Source organism: Haliotis cracherodii, unplaced genomic scaffold (genome assembly GCF_022045235.1).
Source record: "Haliotis cracherodii isolate W230 unplaced genomic scaffold, xgHalCrac1.p SCAF_8, whole genome shotgun sequence".
NCBI lineage: Eukaryota > Metazoa > Mollusca > Gastropoda > Lepetellida > Haliotidae > Haliotis > Haliotis cracherodii.
The window spans coordinates 46,945,889-46,955,153 of NW_027266341.1; positions in this window are offsets into that span (position 1 = coordinate 46,945,889).

Sequence of the window (9,265 nt, forward strand, 5' to 3'; positions counted from 1 at the left end):
CCAATTTGTACCTGATTAGGTTCGAGCTGGTGTCTCATTGATAATTACACCCTACATGTCTGCGCTGGACACATTTACGTTTCTGCACATCCGTTCGTGGTGTGTGTCGACATTCTGAGTTTCATTGCCCCTGTCACGATGAGCCTGAAGAATAACTCCCTGCATCATACTTGTAAATAAGCTGGATATATAACATAAAATGAACACATGTACCACTGTTGACTGCTTGGATTTTGACACAGGAGATCGCCCATATGTGTCATCCCTGCAACGGTCTCACCCAAAAGTAGGAGAGATATGACAATCATTATTTAGAGAAAAAGTACAGATAATCGACGTGAAAATTGTGAGAATATGCGAGAAAGACCAATCCCCCCACCCCCCTCCTGTTCATAAATTGTATTTGTCCGACATTGCCGCGGTCGGATTCTATTCCGGGAGTCATCATTATTGAAATACGGGTAAATATGTTTAAAGCGTGTATTTTTACTAACATCCTAACGTCCTTAAAGTGGCTGTTCGTAATAAAAAAGAAGGAATACGGCGCCCCTTATATGGTTTATTCTCCCTGCAGTGTTTTATTGTACGATAAACAACTCCCACTCGTCGTTTAATTCATTATCAGGGGTCAAAACTGTTCCTGAATATACATCAAAAGTCACAACTTTTTTCTCCTTTGAAATACCATTTCTCATAACTTTTTTTAATATTCCACCTCGTCGAAACACAATTATTTTAGATTTGTGAGGTCATTTACAAGGATAATAAAAAGTTTGGGGCTTAAAACATACCCTTGACTGATGCCGACATTACAGTTGAAATAGTTATAAAGACCATCCTACATTCGAACAAACGCTGATAAGTTAGAGTATATTGATGCTAGTAATCGTAGAAAGTAATCCTATTTATTCACACTCGATTTAAGCTGTTTAAAGAAGGTTATGGTTACTCTGTCGAAAGTCTTCGAACAGTCAATAAAAAAGTAAAATATACCTTTGGTCTGAGATGTATTTTTGTACCGTTGCTTGAAGATTAAATAATTTTGGTCTGTGTGGAGTATCCGGGTCTAAAACCAGCTTGTGTTTCACTTAAGATAGTGTTATTGTCACACCAAGGCCCACTTGCACAAAGCGATCTTAACTCCCATTCTTTAACATAGGCTTACAATAGTCTTAGCGCTAAGGTCGTTTTATGCAACTGGGCCCAGGACTGGAGGCACCTCTCGAGAATGAAAGTCACTACCTTACTTACAGTATAAATGAGAGTATCTATCGCCGGTAATTATCTGAATCTTACTTATGACCTCCCTTGAATATGGGACAAATAATGCCCGTTCACAACTCCACTGGAAAAACTGCATAGTGCAGGATTCTGTTGGACAATTTTCTTTAAAATGCAGTATAATGTCTTGTTTCATAAACTCACTTATATAATGCCGTTAGGCCCTAGAGATTCATTATATTTTAAATTGTGCAAACGTGCATAAGGACTTCCTCATTCAGTGAAAGGCATGTTAAGGTCATCACATATTTCTGTGTGAGACAAAGCTGGATCCTCATTATGTGTATTTGTTATCAGAGAGTTAGAATCACCTACAAAGTGTTTCTCAATACTGAGAAGATTTTGAAAATGCTGAAGCCACTGGTCTGGGGTAACAACATTCGATAACCCTGTGTCACATCTACATTTTATAAAGTTTTCCAAACTTGGAGTTGTTCCTAGCAATAACAAGCTTATTCCTTCATTTCTCATAATAATTTTCTCTTTTCGTATAAAGTAAATTCTTCAACAATCTACGTAGAACTCTGAAGTTGTCCATGTCCTCTCCATAGTCTCGGTGAACTCTTAAAGCTTCATATTTTCTCTGTGTAATAGTCTGTAACTCTTCAATCAAGCACATTATTATAAGACTTAATTATAAATACCCTTTTAGTATAACATGCAGACGACTTATACATTTGTCATTACCCTTACTGTCTTATTTATATCCACTTCACTCAGTAACACAAGCTTTTCATACATTTGTGAAAAAAAGTTCTTGGAACTTGTTCAACAACTATTGTTTAATATCATCATTCTACACACATTTACTCCACTTTGCACTGTTATGGTCCACATGCTTCACTGTAGAAATCTGTAAAGCGAGCGAACACCCAGAACTAGCAATATTGTAGTGTACTACACTTTTCCCATTGTGAGTTACACAAGTAAACTAGCCAGCAGTATCACTGGAGAACCTGCCATTTAATATATTTATGCCACAAGTACAACAGATGTCTGCTAGCTTTAAACCATATTTGTTATGAGTCCTGATAACCTTTGTTGATCTGGGGATGTTAAAATTATCACTCAGATATTCATCCGAATTGTCAACAACATATCTAATATTATCATTGTGTCTGTAATCAAGGCAATCTTTCATTAAAGTCTCCCGGGAAAAGTATTTCAGATTCGGGGTCGTCAGCTGTAACAGTTATCAAGTACAAACTTAAAGGAGTATTTTCCATCCATATCACGTTACACATATATAGATGAGAGAGACGTATGCACGAAAAATAAGATGTATTAAAATGTGACACAATACAGATGTGGATACCAGAAAAAATACAACATAAAATGTCTCTTGTAATCAACAAGTCTCTACTAAATACTGTGATTCCTCCGCTGTAACGCCTTAGTCGTTTCCTTTTTTTGCGTACGCTGTTGAATGCTCGAAATCCAAGCTGAAAATCCATGAAATCACCTTGTTTCTCGACAAAAGTTTCACATAGACCTACAATGTCATACTCACTGAGAAAGTCTCTGATTGCAGATCAGATGTGTATTCATATAATCCTTCTATATTCCATGAAAGTATTCTCAGCTGTGTCTTGTCTTAGCCGTTTTCTCATGAGTCGTCGTTGTCAGTCGTTGTAATGGTTGGAGTGATCTCCCTTGTCTTCTCTCATCCGGGTCCAACAAAAACACATGGGTTCACGATGAGGCACATCACTGCAATCGGATTCTCTACGTTGTGTAGACGTTGTCATAGTAAATCGATTGTTGCTATCTGACACACAGATTACAGTATGGTTCCTTCGATAATGGGATCGAATCCAAGGATCGCTCTGACAATGACATGGTAACTGTTTCACCTCGAGGTGTACTCCCGGATGAGGCTCCCATACCGTGATTTAACTGAAATAATATGTTCTAAGCTTCTTTTAGGCGCAAGCGGGTATTTCACTGAAGTACAAATCTAATTGCATACAGCAATTCAAGACTAATAATATATTGGCATTCTGTTTGTATTGTTTACTGAGAAAGGATGCCAGCCCTCCCAGTGTGCAACGCAACATCATAAATGGGACATCACAATGTCTAACCCCTGCATGTGCAGGAACTACAGCTGGTCAGGGACATCTGACATATGGGAATAAGCGTTTGGACTGTTTAAGAGTGCAGCTACCATTATTGACGCAGAGACACTAATATATGAAGTCAGACAGACTCGTTTGAAGAAGGCATGCATGTTGACAAGCACTTATTTCGTGCGTCAACTTCATTATATCCACACAGATATATAGGATGATTTAGTATATGGCCGCTGGGATGTATTTATTTTCTGTCACTGAGGGTAAACATACGAACAGGATGTTCATTAAACAATTATTTTTGGGAGTATAAAACTTGATGCAAAATAATATTTATTTGCAGTATTTTCTGATGCAAATTATTATTATTTAATCTAGGCAGATAACGACAATTTTAACTTTATATAAATACAAATGTGTCGGAGGCTGTCGTCTAAGGTGCCGCAATTCGCTGTGCACAGTGCGTCCCTTGGGCACACTTGAAGCATATAACTGGAATGCTGTTTAAAGCGGCGTTAAACCCAGCTCACTCACAAAGTATGTCTGTCAGCAGTGATGTCGTGTTACCACCTTGCAGAAAAAAAGCAAATTGGTTCATCTCTCCACAAACCAATGATGAAAATCGACCACACAACCCGAAATCACGACAGGTAAAGGGGCATAATTTTGCATAGCTCCAGCTGCAGATTACAAGGCCACGGGGAGATGTATTTTCAGATCCACATCCACATATCTTCCCGAAGCAAGAGAGTTAACTGACTATAAAAGTCCAGTTTCCATCCTTGCCGAACTAGACTGGTATTGTTAAGTGACATTTTGGCTGGACTAACGACTTTTTGCATAGTCCAATCAAAATCGCGCAATGCAATCGAAATCCGGTTGGTAAACTGTCATGCAGATTTCGGTTGATTGCAGGATTTGTAAAGCGTGTGCACCGCCAACTCGTTGTCAAAAGATATTTTCCAATTCTTTTCATGTTTTTAATCAAGGTGCTCACGTGATTTGATGCACTTCGATATGTAAGACCCGTTTTATCACAATATAGATACTGATGATCGATCAGATCGTCTTGACTGGACGCCGCCATTTTGTTTGAAGCAAATGCAAGTCGTACGAGAGGTGGAATCTAATTGGTCCATAGGAGAGGCTTAGAAGGGACATAGCCACTGGGGGCGCTACGATTGAGCCGAGGAATTCCAGTCCAGTTCGGCAAGGGTGGAAACTGGATTTCTAAAGTCAGTTAACTCTCTTGCCTCGGGACGATGCATCCACGTTGACCTGTGCGCATTTCAGTCCCTAAAAACTAAAAATATGCTTGCGTATGTGTTGCAATCTTGACAAAATTGATGTATATTTGAATATGACATTGTTTTCTCCATCCAGGACCGACTGTTGAAGTGCTTTATCGTATACTACAGTGGCTGAGTTGGCAGGCAACACTGGGCAGTGTTCGACCCAGGATGCCTCCACACAACGACAAACCTGTGACATAATGCGAGGGCACGTGTCTGCAAAGTCACAGATGTAGGTGTAAGATTGAAATCATATTGTATTATTGTTTGAAACAAATAAAATACATTTAAAGCATTTGACCTTTATCAGTACATAATATTTGGTCTTCGTTTGGAATAACTGAAATAAAACAGCAACACATTGAACCTGTTAAAAAAATTATTATGATTATTATTTCTAACATATATTCCTAATCTGTTGTTTATTTCACAGCTCATTGGAACGCAATCACTACATTCTATCTGGTCATCATTTTTGTGATAGTCATGGTGTCTGGAAGGATCGGAGAAAACGGTGTAACGTGACAGTCCCGGCTTTCGTCACTTTGGTCTCATATTGGATCTCCGTATGAATCGAATTATTTATAATATTTATTTGCGATGGTTCTTGATTTAGAGTCAACGAATTCTCATTGCAATTGTGGTCCTCATTAATATTTCGATAGCATTTGGTACAATAATATATGTGATTGTTGTCAAATTACCTGCGCGTTCGTTTCATTATCTTAGTGAACAATAAACTGAATGAGTGATCGTGGGCGTGTGACTGTCACAATCACCAATATTCCAGGTATATGACGGTGTCCTGTCAGGTATTGAGGCATGGCCATGTAGAGCCAGTGGTTGATAGCATGATCATCGATAAAGACAACAAATGAGCCAGGATGACACACACACACACACACACACCACACACAGACACACCACACACACACACCACACACAGACACACCACACACACACGCACACCACACACACACACACCACACACACACGCACACCACACACACACACACACACACACACACACACACACACACACACACACACACACACACACACACACACACACACACACACACATACACACACACATAACCAGGTAACCAGGCAATCGACATATACTGCAGATGTATATACAGACGTTCCATTTAGCTCATAGAACTAAAACTAGACAACAGGTCCTGATACTGGTGACCTTACACTGATGTTGGATGACAGAATGCCTACCAATGATACAACAAACAGCGGCAGTTTATCGATGAGAAATGAATAAGTGGGTGGAGTTTGGTGTCGTTTTCGCAATATTACAGTTACATCAAGGCGGGAGATACCAGAAAACGGCTTCACATATTGTTATGAATCTATGGTTTGACGCGAGAACGCTTTAACCACTTTGTACTCCGGCTGCCACCAATGTGGAAGGAAATCCGACGGTGATGAAGTTTCTTAGACTCTCTTGCCATGCACACATATCGTTACAGGAAATATGCTTGAATAGAAATATGCTTAAGTCAACGTAGTAATAATTTAATAAGTAATTAAAATGTTTTTTATATATGCTTTGTACATAATTTCAGTGTCTCATAACCCTTAAAGGTGCGGCTCATTTATATAACATTAAATAATGCATATGCAACAATGAAGAGAGACTCGGGTACACTATTTGTTTGTCCACTGTTATTATGATGCCATACACTGTACAATGAATCAGTATATCTGTCGGAGGCTGTTTATATCATTTGTGCTGGAATGTTTATACTAAAAAGCATGCGACGAGGTTTGCATGCTGTTTCAACTTCATGGCAGAAGGAAAGCTGTAGGTTGTAACGTGTGTGATGTGGAATGCTGTGTAGGATGCATTACACTTCCGAATACACATCTCATATTGTCAATGCCATACATCAGAGGAAGGTTCATTTCTATTACAAAATGATAGTCAGCTTTCTTATGAAACTACATGCTCAACGCTATCACACAATTTGCATTACAATATTGCTATAATAATTTATCTATGACCTTGTAATGTAGATATATATGCAGTCGACTTTCGTCCAACTGGAAGAAATGCATATGGATAATTGCTGGTGAATACGTCTCAGGACATATTATTCATGCTAAGGGTATTCATGTCGATGAATGAGAACACGAAGTCAGAATGGAGTGTATTTTGTACTCAGTAATGATGCAATTACTATAGCTGATATGTAAAGGATGTGTATATGTTCTCTGCTATATCTACATGTGTAGATCCGGGTTAGAATAGGTCTTCAGCAACCCAGAGGAGACTAACGGGATCGTGTGGTCAGGCTCGCTGACTTGGTTGATGCATGTCATCGTATCCAAACTGCGTAGATCGATGCTCGTGATGTCAATCACTGGATTGTCGGATCCAGACTGGATTATTTACACACCATCGTCATATAGCTGGACTAGTGATGAGTGCGGTGTTAAACAACAAGTCTACCATGAAATTGGTCAATCGACAATAAACCCACTCTGATTGAAACAGCCGATTTGACGGGAAACCAATATTAATAAAATAGTACCCTTTATAGTCATTGTTGGTAGGAATATTAAAACAATTATATCAACAATTATAGGTTACAAAATGCAAACTTGCGGTTACTACACGATTCAAAGGAAGTATGGCAATACATTTCGTGCAGAATACACGATAGAAATCTGCAAAGAGCATGTATTTTAAGTTTAGGTGTCAACCAAGGGCTTGGAATTTGGCGCTTTTCTATGTACGACTAAGATGTCATATCTTTTGAATCACAATGCGGCGTAGAAAGAAAGCTTTGCAAAACTTGCTTAGTTTTCTCTAGGGAAGCCCATCCCATATTAGCTTACTAAGTTGCCGTGCTTATAATGCCTGTCATATGTTCGAGTGAAGTACACGGTGGAAACAAACTGCTTGAGCATATTGAGCGTCACATTATGTTTAAAGGTTGTTGTCGGTGATTCCGTCATTCAGACCGACAACGCATGGCAACTCAAACCACTGGACACAACCCTTGCCGCGTCACTCAATACATTTGCTGACACCAAAGAGTTTTATTTAGTGCTGATAGAATGGAGATAAACATTCTGTGTTTTCAATCTAGAGCAAGGTTACCTGTAGAATTAGCCAGGCCAAACTGAATTTGGAACCGAACGAGTGCGGCTCTACATCAATACACATTATGTTTATCTCTTCACTCACGCATGATTAGAAGGAGCTTGTGTCCCGCTGGCACCGTCGATCAGTGTACTGACATTATAACACAGATACATTTTACGGGATCGGGTGGTCAGGCTCGCTGACTTGGTTGATTGCGTAGATCGATGCTCATGATATCAATCACTGGATTGTCTGGTGCAGACTCAATTATTTACAGACCGCCATCATATAGCTGGAATATTGCTGAATTTGGCGTGAAACAGCAAACCAACAACAACATACATTTTATGACTTTAATTGACTTCCATTCCACAGATGATGAATGCACTGCCAGGTATATATGATAGTTTAGTCAGTTGCCATAACAAATTCAATTATGTGCATGGAGTGATGTTTGTTTGTCCTTCGGGGATATAACCATGATCCTCTAATACAAACAGTAAGCAATATCCCCATGCACATGCTATTATCATCCTGATAATCAAAACAATTTACCGACCACGTTACGATCAATATCGAATTTATTTCATGAAAGAAAAGCTTCAAACACTCGGCGTTCATTACCAGTATCCTGTTTGCGTGATGTGTCGGTGTCATGTTGTTTCACTGATTGTCGTTTGTTTTTGAAGGTTAGCGTAAACAGAAGATGTCGAGTGTGCTTTCCTTTGCACCACGTCACATGGCTGGAAGTGATATAAAATAATTGATGTCCCTGCACCGATTGTGCAGTGAAACATGTCTTCATGATTGTGGCGAACATGGATTTATTTGCTCCGCGTCAGGTCGCCAGGGACGAGGACATGTCATGGAAAATTACTCAACAACATCCGGCTTATTGAACACAAGTTAATATTTTAGAAACACAATGCTTGATTACTGCACACTGTGTTGTTGAGATTTCAAATTGATTGTGTGATAAAGCGTTAAAAGGCTGAACATAAAACATATTTTGCAGGCCAGGATACGCTGTCCCGTTGGCGAACAAATGCAGGTAATTGATGGTGATTCAAATCAATTCAAGTTTCAAGTTAATTCTCATATATCACAACATGTGAAGCAGAGGTGCAGAGATGTATACATCTACAGACATGAATATGTTTAGAGAGACTGCTTAGATAGTAATAATAGCAATGATGATAATAATAATGATGATGATGATGATGATGATGATTATAGTATAAGATGTATATACAGTATGTGTGAGCACATACAGATATACAACTATATACCAGTAACACTATTTATACAATTTCATTGATGAATTTATAACGCCTATAAGGATAGGCCTATATTGTATAGACCTTAGTTATATATATATATTTATCAAATGAAGGATATTAGCAATAGTATTTTGGAATAATTAATTTAGGACAATATAACATGAAATGTAACTCGTCACCTGTTCCACACAAGTTTATGATTAGCCGGAATCATACAATGGAATAAGTTTTCTC